Below are 19857 nucleotides of genomic sequence, written 5' to 3' on the forward strand. Positions count from 1 at the left end.
CAGGCAGGCTAAGGCAGACATGACACAGCTGGGCTGGTCGCTCTAGGTCCTACCTAACCTTCACCCCCTATCTCCCACTTGACACAGCTGGTTGGTTGGTTTGGGTTCCGCCTGACCTTCACCCCCTGCCTCCCACTTGACATAGCTGGGCTGGTCAGTTTAGGTCCTCCCTGACCTGTACTGTCTCCCAGTTTTACTGTTTTGTGAATTTAGCTCCCACCCTGAAGATACCTATCTTGAATAGTTTAGGTGGATTGATTTAGGAGATTAACTTTGGAAGTGGAATGTTGCAATAAGGCTAAGGTAATCTTTGCTTGGAACTATGCAAATTAAGAAAGAATACCACATTGGAAAAAGAGTAGTTTTGAGTATATGAGAAGTAGACATTTGAGTAAAGATTGGTGAGCCATTTCCACCACCCATCTACTGTTAAGCCTTGTCTTAACTTTTGTAGAGCTTTTCTATGTCTACCAATAAACTCTGACTGCCCTAATGTGGCCTATACTCTTCATTTCATCCTGGTTGTCCTGTCCACTCAGGTTGCCTATGAGGATGGCAAGCAGGTTTTCTTTATTCTGGCTCTCTTTTCACAAGGGACAGTCGCCCATCGTAGTCTGTTTTTGTGGCTCTGCGTTCCTTAGTCTTGTGTCTTTTGATTCTTTATATGACCACTCAAGGACTCACTGTTTAAAGTTCCAATGCACTTTCACTTACACAATGCAAAAATCATTACCTTCTAAGATTCAAGTGCGACAATCAAAAAAGAAAAAATGGGGTTGGGGTGCCGTGGCTTACACCCATAATCCTTGCATTCTGGGAGTGTGAGGCAGGCAGATCCCTTGAGCTCAGGAGCTCAAGATCTGCCTGAGCAAGAGCAAGACCCCATCTCTCAAAAACAGAAAAAAATTAGCCGAGTGTTGTAGAGGGCACCTGTAGTCCCACCTACCTGGAGGCACAGGGAGGAAGATCGCTTGAACATAGAAGTTTGAGGTTGCTGTGATCTGCTGAGGCCATGGCACTCTAGCCTGGGTGACAGAGTGAGATCTGTCTGAAAAACTAACAAACACAAAAGGGCAAATGATTAGTTAGCCTACACATGATTGACAGGTAAGGTAGTGGGCTCAGTGCGAGAGTTATAGACATGAACAAAACAGGCACAATTCCTGCCCCTCATGGAGTTTACAGTTTATGAGGAAAGACAGACAAATATTTATAAATTTTATGAACATTGTGAAAGGGGAGGCACAGGGAGCTGTAGACAAAGACATTTAACTTAGGAGAGCCCAAAACACCTTCTTTGATTAGTATGTCGAAGTAGTATCAGCACCCCCATATTTTCCACAGCACTATTCACAATTGCCAGGATATGGAATCAACCTAAGTGTCCATCAACAGATGAATGGACAAAGAATATGTGGTACCTACATGCAATGGAATATTATTCAGCCATATAAACAAGTGAAAATCCTGCCCTTTGCAGCAACATGGATGGAAGTGGAAGTCATTATGTTAAGTGAAATAAGCCAGACATAGAAAGACAAATATCACATATTCTCATTCATATATGAGAGCTGAAAAAGTGAATTTCATGGAGATGGGGAGTAGACTGGTAGTTAGCAGAGGCTGAGAAGGCTAGGGGGGAAAGGAGAATGAAAAGCAGTTAGGTAAGGGGTACAAAAAGGCAGTTAGACAGAAGGAATGAGTTCTAGTATTCAATAGTGCAGTAGGGAAATTACAGTTAATAATTTATTATATATTTCAAAATAACCAGAAGAATTGCAATGTTCCCAACACGTGGAAAGGTTAAATTTTTGAGATGATGGATATCCTGACTACCCAGATTCGATCATAATACATTATTTACAGGTATCAAAATATCACATGTACTTCCAAAATAGTACAACTATTATATATATGAATAAAAAATAAAATAAAATTTAAAAGAAAGAATGAAGCGGCTTGAAGCTGAGACCCAATTAATTTGTGGTCTATTAATTGGGACACAGGGCAGCTCCTATTGCTGCCCATAGATTCTCACTGTTGTCAGCTCCCACCTTCCCATCCAAGGAGCTCCCATCAGGCACAGTGCATCACTGTCATCAGACCCCCCACCTTATTCCACTAGGAGGAGAATAGGACAGATAAATAGAGAAATAAGTTGAGAACTACTTTTAGTCCAAGAAAATATAAATTGAAAAACCCAATATGTATTAGATGGGTCATCACAAGGTGAGTTAATTTGGATTCCATAAAATAGTCACTCTTGTCAAAAATCACAATAACTACACCTTTCCACAGTCAAGAACAGTGCTCCACTTTTTTGGACACTGTCTTTAAAAGATAATGAGGTACAAAACTGCAGCCCTATAAATGAAATAAGAAGGAGGATCTTCCTGTCAAATACATTGGACAAATGCATTTGAAAAGTTTCCTTCTACACTGGAGCAAAAACAAAAATAACAGCAGGTGTTAATCGACAGGCAACATCACTCTTAAATTTAAAGAGAAAATGTACACTGCTTTTCTAAAATGCCATTCTTCAGTCAGAACCATGGTCTTTGATCCCATGTTTCTATCCAGTTTAACCAGCAATAATCCAGCTGGCAACCAAGATGCATTCAGTTTGATTCAACTACCAAAGCTGGATACAGAAAACTCTTAGGAAATTGATTACAAGCAGGACAACTGCATGAGTATTAATGTTTTGTCTTTTAAGGAGTATCATCTGCTATAATAAAATCATTTTTATAATAAAATGTCTTTCCATATAAATACCACAATTAGGATGCCAGTTTCTTCTGTGGGTTATTTTAACCACAGAGAGGATCTTCTTCATTATCTATACAAAGAGAATTTGGGATAAGCCAAAGAAGGCTATGAGATACCTCCATTCCATGTTCAAAGTGTGTCCCCCTCAGCATTGGTATCACAAGGACACTGTCTGGCTGCCTTTTTCTTTACCTGTGCTAGTTTCTTGTTGTGCTCGTTCCTCTGCCAAAGCAAATTAAACCAAGTTCCCTTTGCAAACCTTGAAGGCTTTCTATTGTTCATACCTACCTTAGCTGAGATACCTTGCTTTTTAGCCAAGAACAAACAGAGAGACTCAAAGAGCCCTGGCTTATAGAGAACACTCACTCAACTACCAGAGATTCTTTTGTTAGGGAAAAGGGGCCACATCGAGGGCATCCTCCTAGTTCTCTGGCAGGAAAACCTCATAGGAAATTGTTTCTGGCCTTTCTTTGAAATAACTTTGAGTTTGGGGATGTTCAAGTCTCTAAGTAAACTCCTACGTAATCTCATATATTGTGATGCATTCATTGGATGGGAATAAAAGTCTACAAGTTACATCTTATTTTTCTCAAGAAGAACTTTCTTGATAAAATTACAGCAAAGCAATAGAATTGTGTGTTCTTTTGTTTAAAAATAAAAACAATTGACAGTACCATTTTCTATTCTGAGATTTTTGTCATGAGAAAGGTACATTTTGCTTTATTTATAAGGTGACTTGAACAATTATTATTTCCACCACTCATATGTAATAAGAATGGTTACAGTGGTCCCAGTAGGGTTAACATTCATCATGTTAGTCAATATTCTTCATTTCCTCCAATATTCATGAAGGTTTTTAAAAATTGATTCCTCAGTTATGAATTGGTGGGATCTAGTAAAATACAGGGAGCTTTCAACATCCAAGTCAGTTTCTAGGATTTTGTGGGTTTTGGTAAGTTCAATCCTTCCAAAGAATAGCCAGCATGTCTACTGGATAATTTATTCCATTCCTTTCCTAAACTCCCTGCACCTCCCTATACCCACTGCACACACACACACACACAATCCCAAAAAACAGGTTGAAGATATAAATATGAGCTGATAGATTGTCAATTTTCCATAAAAAGTTGGTAGAAGAAATAAAAGGCCACAGACGGATTACTGGTTTAACTGTCAGTCAAAGTGAGGACACACAAAATGATCCCGTCTGTCTCTAAACCAGGTTTCATCTACCTTGTCCCACCTGTTTGAAATTATTCGAGCTCAGATAGTATTTGGAATATTTACAAGTCTTTTCTGTTCATGCATTTCCCTTCTTCAAATTGACTACTGGTCTTTCTTTTCTCTCTTCTATTCTCTTTCCCCACACTCTCAGAGATTTTGGCTTCTAGGAGAGACATAACTGAACTTTTCAGAAGCTTTTCCAAGATTCTAAAGAGAAAACTTTTTTTGCATTTTCACATAGAGAATCTTCCTTTATGATATAGTTGAATCTTTTAAGTTTACCATTATGTTCTTACTTATCCATACTTTCTAAAGGAGTTGTGGTTTTCTTTTCTGTTCTTACTGTTTTATTAATCATTTTCACATGGACAGTATTATACTTGGCACAAAGCAGCATTAAAGAGTTCCCTAAGAAAACATCCAAGAAATATTATTCTTCCTACTCCTGTTTCATCCCAGACAACAAGCCTATTATATTTCTTTCCATTTTCTGATTTCCCCTTCTAAATTTAAGGAAGTTGTTTCAAGGAAAGGTAAATATGGGGCTGGGAGCAATGATGGAAGTGACACCATTCACGTGTTTAGTTTTCTATCAAGTAGGAGAAACTTCATACCTTAAAACAACAAATTGATTATCTCAAAGTCAGAAGTCTCAGTTGGCTTGATTGGTTTCTTTCAGGCTGAAATCAATGTGTCAGGAGGGCTACAATCCTCAGTGGGGGCTCTGAGGAAGGATCTACTTTAGTCATTTGGGTTTGGGGCAGAATCCAATTCCTTGTGGTTATAGTACTAAAGTCCCATCTCTTTGGCGGTCAGCCTGAGGCTGGACTATGAGGTTGCCTGCATTTCATGTGGAATCGCAATCACACTTGCAATCTCTTCCTCTACTGCTGCATCTCTTGAACTTCAGCCTGAAAAATTCCTCTTCTTTTAAGAGACTTGCCTCAATAATCTCAGATAATCTCCCTATCTTAAAGTTCATAACCTTAATTATGTCTGAAAGTCCATTTTGTCATGTAACACATTCACAGGATCCAGGATGTAGAATGTGGACATCTTTGGGAGGGAGGCACTGTCTGACCTTTCAGATCACTGTACATTTTTCTTTACATTTTGAATTTGTACCATGTACATATATTATCTATTCAAAAATTAATTTCAGAGGAGGAGGGTCAAGATGGCCGACTGGAAACAGCTTCCAAAAGAGGCTCCTATCCAAAAGGAAATATAACATCCAGAAAGAGCCCAATTAAGCTGAAGACTGGGAGCCCAGCCAAGAGAGAAATGATAACTGCAGGTCACCTCTGCTGAGACAAGTTGCAACTCCAAGAAACCAACCTTCAGATACAAAATTCAACTGAAAGGAAAAGTGTCCGTCCCCTCCCCCAAGAAAGTTGTGGGTTTTTTGTTTTTCTGTCTCCTTTCTTTTTTTTTTTTTTTGTAGAGACAGAGTCTCACTGTACTGCCCTCGGGTAGAGTGCCGTGGCGTCACACGGCTCACAGCAACCTCCAACTCCTGGGCTTAAGCGATTCTCTTGCCTCAGCCTCCGGAGTAGCTGGGACTACAGGCGCCCGCCACAACGCCCGGCTATTTTTTGGTTGCAGTTTGGCCGGGGCTGGGTTTGAACCCGCCACCCTCGGCATATGGGGCCGGCGCCCTACTCACTGAGCCACAGGCGCCGCCCTCTGTTTCCTTTCTTTATTGCTCTTTGTTTGCTCCTGCGGGTTTTCTACAGACAAGTGGTGAACTGTGGACATCTTATCTCACCCAATGGGTGAGTGCTATTGGAAGTGGGGACTACTTCCTCAGAGGGACCCTGCTGTGGCTCTGAACACTCTCTTGCTAGGCAGAAAAATTGAACTAAAGTCTTCCCTGCCATTCTGAACTCTCAGTACACCCTTCCCCCCTTACCTGAAAAAACCAGAAGCCTAACCACTGCTCAGACAGAGGGAGGAGGTCCTTGAGCAGTGCCCCCCTCCCGTAAGAGACTCTGAGGCCGCGCCAAGCCTCCCCCACCCCCCTACCAGGAACTACACAGGCAACTGCGCTGACCCACCAGGCCTCCGCCACCCGTCCTGGCCAGGGACACTGCTGGTAACCATGCGCGTCCATGTTCCATGCTCACAGGGCCTCCAAACACCCTCCCTGGCCAGGGACTCCACCAGTAACCTGCGGCCTCATGCCCCACAGCCACTGGGTCTCCGCCCGCACTGGCCAAGAACTCCAGGAGCCGCGCAACCCATGTCCTTCCTCCCGTGCCCTCCCTGCCTCCACACCAGCCCTGCCTGTCTGGCCAGGGACTCTGGAAGCCACGTGACCTGCGCCCTCCATCCGGAGCTCTCCCTGCCTCTGCACGGAGCCCCCCTCCTGGCCAGAGACTGCTGGAGCCCCAGGATCTCTGTGCCAAAGTCACCAGGAGCCAGGTACTCCCAGAACCACATGCACCATCCCCCGCCCTGTTGCTGGATCCGGGTGTGTCACACTCCAGAGCTGCTCCCACAGCCAGAACTCCCTGGCTGGGTCACTCCCTACAAAGATCCAGCAATAATAGAGTGATCCTGCTGGGGTCTAATCTTGGAAAGACACCTCCCCAACTCTGAGGACAGCCAGAGGCAATGGTGAAAAACAATAATGGGGCAGAATCAATGGGAAAACTCTGGCAATATGAATAATCAGAGTAGATCAACTCCCTCAAGGAGCACAAAAGCAGACATAGAACAATATCCCATGCATAAACAAATGGCTGAATGTCAGAAATCGAATTCAGAATCTGGATAGCAAATAAGATTGCATTAGAATTTCAAGCAGCAATCCAAAAGATATCTCAAGAATTCAACGAATCCAAAGACCAAATGACCAAAGATTTTGACACATTCAGACAAGAAGTTGCAGCCCTCAAAGATCTGAGAAATACAGTAGAATCCCTCAGTAACAGAATGGAGCAAGCAGAAAACGGATTTCTGACATTGAACACAAATCTTCCGAACACTCCCAAACATTCAAAGAGGAAGAGAAATGGAGGTCAAAAACTGATAATTCTCTCAGAGAACTCTGGGATAATTCAAAGAAAACCAATATTCACTTTATAGGGATCCCCAAAAGCGATGAAGTGGCTTCACAAGGCACAGAGACTCTTCTTCGTGAGATTATGAAAGAGAACTTTCCAGACATGCCAAGAGATTCTGAAATTCAGAGAGCAGTTTCAGAACTCCAGCACAACTCAACCTGAATAAGACATCCCCCAGACACATCATAATTAATTTCATTAAAGTTAACATGAAGGAGAAAATTCTGAAAGCAGTCAGATGTAAGAAAACCATAACTTAAAAGGGGAAGAATATTAGAATAACTGCTGATCTCTCTGCTGAAAGCTTTCAAGCTAGAAGAGGATGGTCATCAACTTTTAATCTCCTAAAACAAAATAACTTTCAACCCAGGATCCTGTACCCTGCTAAACTGAGTTTCATTTATGATGGAGAAATTAAATACTTTAATGACATTCACATGTTGAAGAAATTTTCCCTAACTAAACCAGGGCTCCAGGATATTCTCAGACCTATCCTCCATAAAGACCAGTGTAATCCTCCACCACAAAAGTAAACTCACCCAAAAACTTTTGATAAAATTCCAACTTCCACAGTTGCAAAAGGATTAAAAATGTCCACTGGACTCTTGAAAGGCTTATCAATATTCTCAATTAATGTGAATGGTTTAAATTGTCCTCTAAAGAGGATAATTAGTTGGCTGACTGGATACAAAAACTCAGGCCAGATATTTGCTGAATACAAGAATCTCATTTTACCTTAAAAGACAAATATAAACTCAAGGTGAAGGGATGGTCATCTATATTAAAGGCAAATGAAAAGCAGGAAAAAGCAGGTGTTGCAATCCTATTCGCAGATACAATAGGTTTTAAACCAACCAAAATAAGGAAGGATAAGGATGGACAATTCATATTTGTAAAAGGTAATTCTCAATATGATAAGATTTCAATTATTAATATTTATGCACCCAACCAGAATGTGCCTCAATTTATAAGAGAAACTCTAACAGACATGAGCAACTTGATTTCCTCCAGTTCCATAATAGTCAGAGATTTTAACACCCCTTTAGCAGTGTTGGGTAGATCCTCCAAAAACAAGCTAGGCAAAGAAATTTTAGATTTAAACTTAACCGTTCAATATCTGGATTTAACAGACATCTACAGAACAGTTCATCCCAACAAAACTGAATAAACATTCTTCTCATCAGCCCACGGAATCAATCACATCCTAGGTCACAAGTCTAACCTCAGCAAATTTTTAAAAAATAGAAATTATTTCTTGCATCTTCTCAGACCATCATGGAATAAAAGTTGAACTCAATAACAACAGGAATCTGCATACTTATACAAAAATATGGAAGCTAAATAACCTTATGCTGAAGGATAGATGGGTCATAGACAAGATTAAGAAGGAAATTACCAAATTTTTGAAACAAAATGACAATGAAGACATGAATTATCAGAACCTCTGGAATACTGCAAAGGCAGTGCTAAAAAGGAAATTTATAGCACTGCAAGCCTTCCTCAAGAAAAAGGAAAGAGAGGAAGTTAACAACTTAATGGGACTTCTCAAGCAACTGGAGAAGAAAGAACATTCCAACCCCAAACCCAGCAGAAGAAAAGAAATAACCAAAATTAGAGCTGAATTAAATGAAATTGAAAACAAAAGAATTATACAACAGATCAATAAATCCAAAAGTTGTTTTTTTGAAAAGGTCAATAAAATAGATAAATCTTTGGCTAACCTAACCAGGAAAAAAAGAGTAAAATCTCTAATTTCATCAATCAGAAATGGTAAAGACAAAATAACAACAGACCCCTCAGAAATTTAAAAAATCCTTAACAAATATTACAAGAAACTTTACTCTCAGAATTATGAAAATCTGAAGGTAATTGACCAATACTTGGAAGCACACCACCTACCAAGACTTAGCCCGAATGAAGTGGAAATGTTGAACAGGCCTATATCAAGTTCTGAAATAGCATCAACTATACAAAATCTCCCTAAAAAGAAAAGCCCGGGACCAGATAGCTTCACATCAGAATTCTACCAAACCTTTAAAGAACAACTAGTGCCTATATTACTAAACCTCTTCCAAAATACAGGAAAAGAAGGAATACTACCCAACACATTCTATGAAGGAAACATCACCTTGATCCCTAAACCAGGGAAAGACCCAACAAGAAAAGAAAATTATAGACTAATATCACTAATGAATATTGATGCAAAAATATTCAATAAGATCCTAACAAACAGAAGCCAACAACACATCAAAAAAACTATATACCACGACCAAGTGGGATTTATCCCAGGGTCTCAAGTCTGGTTCAATATACGTAAATCTATAAATGTAATTCAGCTCATAAACAAACTAAAAAATAAAGACCATATGATTCTCTCAATTGACACAGAAAAAGCTTTTGATAATATCCAGCATCCCTTCATGATCAGAACACTTAAGAAAATTGGTATAGAAGGGACATTTCTTTTTTTTTTTTTTTGTAGAGACAGAGTCTCACTGTACCGCCCTCGGGTAGAGTGCCGTGGTGTCACACGGCTCATAGCAACCTCTAACTCTTGGTCTTCCGCAATTCTCTTGCCTCAGCCTCCCGAGCAGAGAAGGGACATTTCTTAAACTAATAGAGGCCATCTACAGCAAACCACAGCCAATATGGTAATGAATTAAGTTAAATTGAAATCATTTCCACTCAGATCAGGAACCAGGCAAGGTTGCCCATTGTCTCCATTGCTCTTTAACATTGTAATGGAAGTTTTAGCCATTGCAATAGGGAAGAAAAGGCGATTAAGGGTATCCACATAGGGTCAGAAGAGATCAAACTTTCACTCTTCACAGATGATATGATTGTATATCTGGAAAACACCAGGGATTCTACTACAAAACTCTTAGAAGTGATCAAGGAATACAGCAATGTCTCAGGCTACAAAATCAACACCCATAAATCTGTAGCCTTTATATATACCAACAATAGCCAAGCCAAAAAAAACAGTCAAGGACTCTATTCCTTTCACAGTAGTGCCAAAGAAGATGAAATATTTGGGAGTATACCTAATGAACGACATGAAAGATCTCCACAAACAGAACTATGAAACTTTAAGAAAAGAAATAGCTGAAGATGTTAACAAATGTAAAAACATACCATGCTCATGGCTGGGAAGAATCAACATTGTTAAAATGTCTATACTACCCAAAGCAATATATAATTTTAATGCAATCCCTATTAAAGCTCCATTGTCACATTTTAAAGATCTCGAAAAAATAATACTTCTTTTTATATGGAATCAGAAAAAAACTTGAATAGCCAAGATATTACTCAGAAATAAAAACAAAGCAGGAGGAATCATGCTACCAAACCTGAGACTGTACTATAAATCAATAGTGATAAAAACAGCATGGTACTGGCACAGAAACAGAGAGGTAGATGTAAGAAACAGAATAGAGAACCAAGAGATGAATCCAGCTGCTTACCATTATTTGATCTTTGACAAGCCAATTAAAAACATTCAGTGGGAAAAAGACTCCCTATTTAACAAATGGTGCTGGGTGAACTGGCTGGCAACCTGTAGAAGATTGAAACTGGACCCACACCTCTCACCATTAACTAAGATAGACTCTCACTGGATAAAAGATTTAAAGTTCAGACATGAAACTATAAAAATACTAGAAGAAAGTGCCGGGAAAACTCTTGAAGGAATCGGCCTGGGTGAATATTTTATGAGGAGGACTCCCCAGGCAATTGAAGCAATATCAAAAATACACTACTGGGACCTGATCAAACTAAAAAGCTCCTGCACAGCCAAGAACATAGTAAGTATAGCAAGCAGACAGCCCTCAGAATGGGAGAAAAGATTTGCAGGCTATACCTCCGATGAAGATTTAATATCCAGAATCCACAGAGAACTCAAACGTATTAGCAAGAAAAGAACATGTGACCCCATCTCAGGGTGAGCAAAGGACTTGAAGAGAAACTTCTCTAAAGAAGACAGGCGCACGGCCTTCAGACACATGAAAAAATGCTCCTCATCCTTAATCATCAGAGAAATGCAAATCAAAACTACTTTGAGATATCACCTAACTCCAGTAAGAGTAGCCTACATAACAAAATCCCAAAACCAGAGATGTTGGCGTGGATGTGGAGAAAAGGGAACACTTCTACACTGCTGGTGGGAATGCACACTAATTCGTTCCTTTTGGAAGGATGTTTGGAGAATACTCAAAGATCTAAAAATAGACCTGCCATTCAATCCTATAATTCCTTTACTAGGTATATACCCAGAAGACCAAAAATCACAATATAACAAAGACATTTGTACCAGAATGTTAATTGCAGCCCAATTCATAATTGCTAAGTCATGGAAGAAGCCCAAGCGCCCATCGACCCACAAATGGACTAGCAAGTGGTACATGTACACCATGGAATATTATGCAGCCTTAAAGAAAGATAGAGACTTTACCTCTTTCGTGTTTACATGGATGGAGCTGGAACATATTCTTCTTAGCAAAGTATCTCAAGAATGGAAGAAAAAGTATCCAATGTACTCAGCCCTACTATGAAACTAATTTATAGCTTTCATATGAAGGCTATAACCTAACTATAGCACAAGAATATGGGGAAAGGGCCAAGGGAGGGGAGGGGAGGGGGGAGGTTAGGGTGGAATGAGGGTAACTGGTGGGGCCACACCTACAGTGCATCTTAGAATGGGTACAGGTGAAACTTACTAGAGGCAGAATACAAATGTCTACATACAGTAACTAAGAAAATGCCATGAAGGCTACGTTGAACAGTTTGATGAGAATATTTCAGATTGTATATGAAACCAGCACATTGTATACCTTGACTGCACTAATGTACACAGCTATGATTTAATAATAAAAAATAAAAAATAAAAATGAAAAAAATCCTTTAAAAAATATTAATTTCAATAATATAAAAGGACATATGGAACAAAAGGGAAATATTTATGGAAGTTGTAGCTTATTTTCTGAGTACTAACCAAGTGCCAGGTACCGTTCAGAGTGCTATGTATGTATTATCTAATTTAATCACCATAACATTATCATCTACATTTTCCAAATGAGGAAACCAAGACCCAAAGAGGTTACATGTTTGCCCAAGGTCACATAGCTGGTATGTGGTAAAGTCTTGCTCATCCAGAGGTATCTGATACCACCAGAGCCTCCTTTTAACCACTCCACAGCACCGCCTGGCAAAACTCCAGTTTGTGGAACCTCTGCTACAATTCCTCCTTCATCTCTCCCTCTTACATAGATTTCTCTAAACCAGCAGTTCTCAACCTGTGGGTTGTGACCCACAGGAACTGTATTAAAGGGCCGCGGCATTAGGAAGGCTGAGAACCACCGCTCTAGAAGAAGCAATGGCTGAGAGAGGAAACTTTGAGTGTGGTATGTTTTGTGAGAGCCATGGCAAAACTTTCTAGTTCTAATAGATCAGTGTCCTGTACCTGTCATTTCCCTTCTGCCCATCCCAGGTGGGAAAGAGCTGGCAGCCACCCCTAGGACCAGTGGGCTGGGCCAGGTAAGGGCTAGTAGGATGAGGAACTCTGTGTAATTTTTAAAGATAGCTGGTGACAATTCCTCCTTCCTGTACCTGTTTCTAAGTATCAGATGCACATATTACCCCCAAACCAGAGTAGCTGGCCGTCTAATTGCTCTCAGCTAATGGTAGATTCTATTTTTACCTATAAGACAAGAAGAGAGTCCCAAGCCTATGTCAGCAGAGGTAAGTAGAAGGTGAGGAGGGGAAAGAGCCACCTGACACATTTTCATCTACAGACAGTGTCCTACGATGTTTCCTCTTTACGACGGTGGGAAAACGATATGCATCCCGTAGAATGCACGTCCAGTAACCATACAGACATTCTGTTTCACTTTCAGTACAGATGCTCCTTGACTTACAATGGTTGAAAATACTAAGTCAAAAATGCATTTAATACCATACACCTAATCTAGCATAAACATCATAGCTTAGTGAAGGCTACCTTAACATGTTTAGAGTACTTACATTAGCCTACAGTTAGGCAAAATCAAATAACACAAAGCCTATTTTATAACAAAATGTTGAATATCTCATGTAATTTATTGAATACTGAAAGTGAAAAACAGAATGGTTATATAGGTATTCAAGTTAAAATCTCTCCTAAACACATAGAGCCTTTGCACCATGGTAAAGCAGAAAAATCTTTTTTTATTTTATTTTTTTATTGTTGGGGATCCATTGAGGGTACAATAAGCCAGGTTACACTGATTGCAATTGTTAGGTAAAGTCCCTCTTGCAATCATGTCTTGCCCCCATAAAGTGTGACACACACCAAGGCCCCATAAAGCGTGACACACACCAAGGCCCCATAAAGCAGAAAAATCTTAATTCAAACCATCCTAAGTCAAGAACATCTATACACACTTAAGGCCTCCTGTCTATTGCATATAAAATTAAGTTCTATTTTTCAGTTATATAAAAATTACCAGCTCATAAGAGAAAAATTATCAATTATACAAATAAGCAGAGAGAAGAAATTAAATTACCATTATCTCTCTACCAAGAGAGAGTCTCTGTAATATATTGGTGTATGTCTTTCCAGGTGTGTGTGTGAGAGACAGAGAGAGAGAGAGGGATACAAAGAGAGAGAATAAATTAATTTCTTTCTCAAAAAGTGAAATTATACCATATATAACTTAATACCATTTTACTTATAGCAGTTATTTTTATGAACTTTTTGCATGTCAGTAGACAAATTTCTGCAACAAAACTCTCACAATTCAAAATGGTCTTTTTGGAAATATTTTATAATGAGTGACACCTATTCATTGAAGAAAATTACAAAGAAGGAAAATAAAATTTTAATCACACCATGTGAGGGCAATCACTGTTAACATTTCCACCTTTGCTTTTACTAAATACACGCTATTCTAGTCCTCCAAAATTGGACACTGCTGCCAAGCTTTTGCTAGACATGCTTTTACTAGACAGAGAGCTGCAAACAGGAGAAAAGCTAAACCTTTGTTCACATCCTTGATTATTTCTTAAAAACTAAGTCTTAGGAACAGAGCTAGTTCAAAAGACAGATACTTCTTCAAGGTCATTGGTCAATATTGCTAAATTGCTTTCTGGGAGAGTTTACGGGTTTATAAGGCACAGAAGTACATTTTTCCAGACCTTCTTACCAATCTTGGGTGCTGCGATTATGTTAAAAGTATTTCAAGCATATTTTAAAACATTTTCAACTTTGACATAGCACTGAGCTGTTTGGGGTCCTGGTTTGGGAGCACACACTGTGATAGCCCTTCTGGGATACTGTTCTAATCAGACCCTGGGCTACTGTGAGGGGCAGGCATATTCTTGTGCAGGGAAAAATCAGGAAAGACATGAATATATACAAGGAGAAAACTACAAAATTACCAAAGAAAATATTCAGGTGAAGAAAAAAATATGATGCTCTTTGAAATTGTTTCCAGAGGGAAATAGAGTGATCTTTGCTTTGATTTTCTTTTCTTTAGCGCCCAATCCCAAGGAAGCACCCCCATCTTCTACTGTTTTGAAGGCTGCTCTTTAAGAAACTCTTCTGCCTTTTGTGGATCTGGTTTCATTCAAAGAGCATATAATCTGCCATATGGAGCTCAGTCCAGCAAAGGCATTGGCCTGTTTCCAGCAATTATCTGAGGAATTCTATTTCAGCCACTAAATCTCCAGCTTTAATCAACTTGCAAATCCCAATCACCCCCAGCAGTGAGCAATCATAGGTCTGAGGGAAGCAGTGATTGTGCCTCTGACCCCAGAAGACCGCTCACCATCAGCTAGCATTTGGAAATCCCTGGGGTCCAATTATTTCCCATTAAAATTTCACTATTTGCAGATAAGGCATCTGAATGGAGGAAACAATGCCCAAGTGCCAGTGTGGCAGAGCTGCTAACTTGGGGCCAGCTGACACCACCTATATCCTGCAGCGCCAGGGCTCGAGGAAGGGAAACAATTACCCAGGAAATAGATGTGTATTCTGCTCCCTAGCATCATCAGAAGTTTGGCTTTTCCAGACAGTTTTCTCCCAGCAGCTCCAGTGATGATGGCTCCGTGGCAGCCATCTCAGGGTAGTTAGTTGAGTCCCCGGCTAATTTGGATTTGGTGCCAGTAGCCGTTTTGAGGCAACATTTACCCAGAGCTTAACCCTAGCAGTTAAGCTTTTCTGACACGGCCAAAATGTGTCACCCAACAAAACCCCCCAAAACAGTGCTTCTGGTGCCCAGCAGAGGTCCAGATTGTATATGCCACCAAGTGGAATAGATCAGTTCATAATGAATGAGCAGGCAAAGCTCATTCATTCCAAACATCTGCAAGTGAAAAACCACATAACCAAGTGAGGAATTATTTTCTGAGGCAAGCCATACCTGGGAAAGAATATCACGAAACTTACTGCTTTATGTTATGGGTTAACAAAATTCCCCCTAAAAACCTATTTCTGTTTTTTTGTTTTGTTTAAGTGTTGATGTAGAAGGGAGAAGACAGGAGTAGGCAAAATTTGCATATAGAAAATCAGATCTTCCTCTGAAGACTGCCAGCACTGGTTCTCTAACACTTTTTTAAAAATTCTCTCCATGGAAATAATAATGGAATTCTAACCAATTTCTTCTTTTTAAAGAAACAGATCATGTTTATACTGTAATTAAGCCCAACACAAACCAGACATGTTTCTTGAATTGGGTCAGAAATTAGGAAGTTAGGTATGCCAGCACCGCCGTCAAACACACCTGCCAACAATTTTGCATCTTCCCACTTCATGCTTCTCTGAACAGCAGGAAATGTTCAGCGTTGTCACAAAGCTGCTTGCCTCTGCTTTGCTACGTGAGTGTCTTCCACCTGCATGATTTTTTTCCGGGCTTATTTTTCCTCTCTTGCAAAAGAGAAACTGCACCTATCTGTCCCCCTATCTACAAAGATTCTTCCCACCACTTACTATTAAACAAAGTCCTGGTTCCCTTTAATGGATCAAGGCTTTATGCTTAAGATACTTATATTTTCTTTTAGTTTGCTTTGGTTGTGTGTTTCCTGTTAAACACTGAGAAATAATATCAGGTAAGGGTTACTGCCACATGCACTGATCTGACGATACAGTGCCTGCCGTGGGCTAGGGGTACATTGAGGGGAGGTTGACTCTTCTGAAAGCAAGGATGGGAATGTCTGCCACTGTTTCTGACCCCAGGGTAGCCCTTATATAATAACTGGGAATATAGAAGTCTTAGATCAAGATAACTCTAAGACATAATTTGGATTTTCACAGTGAGATTAGGCGGGAGAAACACACCATAGGGTTTTGCTTGAAATCTTACCCTGCTGTTTTTTTCCCCATCTATACTCTTTATTGCTGCAAAATCAGCCACCCAGACATCAGTCACCTATCACTGCATAAAAACTACTCCAAATATCAATTTTCTATTTCTGTATAACAAATTACTCCCAAGCTTAAAACTCTAATCCTTTCATTTACCCATAATTCCTTTGGTCAGGAATTCAGACAAGGCATGGCCAGGCTGACTTATCTCTGCCCATGACAGTTGGGGACCTCAATTGGGATGCCTGAAATGACCAATGAGACTGGCTGGGCTGACTTCACTGGAGTCATATGTCTGGGGCTTTGTTCTCACAGTCAGCAGGATTTCTCAGTTCTCTCCTCCACATGACCTCTCCATGTCGCTACCTTGAACTTCACAGCTCAGTGGTCTCAGGTGGTTGCATTTCTTACATGACAACTGGCTACTGCTAGGGACAAGAAGATGCCTCTAAGCCACTTAAAACACAGGCCTGGAACATCTCACATGCTCTCACTCATACGTAGGCACTAAATATTACCCTGATCTCATGGAGACAGAGTATAGAATGATGGTTATCAGAGGCTGGGAAGGGGGGCAAGGAGTGGGGGACAAAGCTAGGATGGTCAATAGGTACAAAAATATAGTTAGTTAGAGTAAATGAACACTATTTAATAGCATAACAATATAATCAACAATAAGTTAGGGGATACTTTAAAATAAGTGAAAGAGTGGAATTAAAAAGTTCCTAACACAAAGAAGTGTTAACCCTTTCTGATCCCATGTCAGATTTCAGCCAATATAATGATTTTTTTGTTTGTTTATAAACAAAAATACTTTGATTATTTTAAGCAACCTAAAATAGACAATAAAATCATTAGAGTTCATATTTATGTTTTTCTCTTTTAAAACTACAAGATAATTACAAGTAATCCACCAACCTGTTTCCCACCCCAAATAAAAAAGAGCTAGCGAGTATGTAGGTGGCAGAAAAATTGGATTGGAAAGGGTTCATTAAATGCCTGAGGTGATGGATACTCCAATTACCCTGATTTGATTAATTCACATCGTATGCCTGCATCAAAACATCACATGTACCCTATAAAGACATACAACTATTATTACCCATAATAACTAAAAATAAAATTTAAAAAAAAACCCTACGTAGGCCCTGCATCACTTCTGCCATGTCTATTTGTCCAGGCAAGTTACAAAGCCAGCTCTAATGGGAGGGGAAATAGACCCCACCCTTGAGAGTGGAGTGGCACGTACAGACCCAGGGAGGGACATTGAGAAAAACAAATTCCAGTCACCCAGTAACCCTTTGCCCATGGAATGTAGCATCTACAATGTGATTTGTAAAGCCCACTAGTGTTTTGTAGCCATGGGAACACCCGAGTTGTCTTCAGAATAGACAAAGAACAATCTTGGTTACATTAGCACCTGAATTGGAAGGAAAAATAAAATGTCTTCCAGTGCCATTTGTTAAGTTTTGAGAGTGAAATCTCCTGGGAGTACTTTCTAAGTCAAATCACTTCACATGAACCTACATCAGAAGGTCTACCTCTGGGGAACCTGACCCTGAGGCAGGGGTTATTCCAATCCAAAGATTTCAGTCTCTTCTTCCAGGAAGGTTTGTTATGAGCACAGGCCAAAATCTAAGTCTCTGTCCTGACACCTGCAGAACTCCAGGAGTGAGCAATTATAGCTCTAAATTGGGGAATCCCAGTTTGGCCTGCTCATGACAGACTCTGGGGATCTTCAGAAAGCCTTAACATCCTCCTCTAAAGAATCTAAATAAATTTGTCTGGAATGAAATCTATGCATCAGTATCTTTAGTATATTTTTAAGCCTCCCAGCCCCCAATAATTCTAATGTGCAGACAAGGTTAACAACCACTGTTCAAAGTGGTTCAAGCTATGAAAACTGTGTGTGGGAAAAGGATGAGGAAAATGCCACAGGATGTCCTGTGATGAGAAAAAATAAATAACCCTTAACCAAATCACCTCTTACTCTGGGTACATTATATTATCAGGGCCTTTAAATACATGAGTTGCAGTTCTGGTTTTCAAATCTGTTTGTTCTATCCTCAAGTCTAAGAGTGGAATACTTCTTATACATGTTTTGACTAAATAAAAGTCATATATACAGGGTGTCCATAACGTTCATGTATAATTTCAAATAGTTTATTAATTTAAATTGCATACAAACTTTATAGACACCCTGTGTGTGTGTGTACTTACTCTCCTAGTTGAGAAAAACAAATTCCAGGCACCAAGGACCCTTGCCCATGGCATATAGCATCTCCAATGTGGTTTCTAAAGCCCACTAGTGTTTTGTAGACATGGTAACTGTCTACAAAACAGTTTGAGTTGTTTGAAGTAGAGCTTAGAGTGCCATTTGCAGGCTAGGTTGTCTTCAGAAGGGACAAAGAACAATCTTGGTTACATTAGCACCTGAGTTGGAAAGGGAAAAAAATGTTTTCCAGTGCCATGTGTAAAGTTTTGAGGGTGAAATGTGTTTCTTAAAGTTCCATAATCTGTATTCCAGGGCATAAAAAACCAGCAAACACTTTTTCTGGCTAATTCCACAGTCAATAGAACAATATTTTCCCTTTTTCTTCTTGCGAAGTCTGTTTATCCTCAAATGATACAAAGGAGACAGTGTTTTAACTTCCTGTTATTATAGTTTCTTGTTGAACTTAATCCTTAGTCCTAATTCTCAACTTGGTTTCTATAATCGCTGGCTTTTATTCTATAAAACTTTGTTCTGTAATTAGCAAGATAGAGATCAATGTAACACAAAATATGCAGGAACACAGAACCAGATTCTTCTGCTCTCTCATGCATAAATGCCAAGTGTAGAAACGAACCTGCAAAAACCGTTCGAGGGAAACTTGATCTCATCCCAGAAATAACAGCCTCCTTTTTTCATGGGAAGCAGCAAACTTGAAATATTTCATTTCAACATCACACTTCCCCTGCCCCCTAGGAATTGTAACATCTCTGAAAAGATGATATGTCTTATAATTATCACAGTTTAATTGGCCATGTTTCTTCTTTCATAGTGGTAAATAAAATAATGGTGTACCTTAAAACTGATAATATTTTAGTTTGCATGAAATATGGCAATCCACACTAACCCAGCCAAAAAAGAGAATAAAATAGATTTTAGATTAAAATGCATATATCTGAAGAACAAAGAGAAAAACTGAATTTCCTTTCTGATACAGTCCCTTTTGGACCCTACCAAGGGTAGAGCTGTTTGAAGTACAGTTTGGAGTGCTATTTGCAGGCCATTATATATGGTCTCTCTCATCTATTGCAATTTCAGGCATGTTGCCCACATTTAGGACAAGCTCAGAAAGCGACCACATTGAAAGTATAACTTCATGGTCATAAATATTGTGATTATCCAGCTGGCCTTTGGTTGGGTTCCTACAACACACTTCTCTGTTTCACAAGAACTGCCTTTGGGCTTTC

The sequence above is a fragment of the Nycticebus coucang genome, chromosome 8, assembly GCF_027406575.1.
Source record: "Nycticebus coucang isolate mNycCou1 chromosome 8, mNycCou1.pri, whole genome shotgun sequence".
Lineage (NCBI taxonomy): Eukaryota > Metazoa > Chordata > Mammalia > Primates > Lorisidae > Nycticebus > Nycticebus coucang.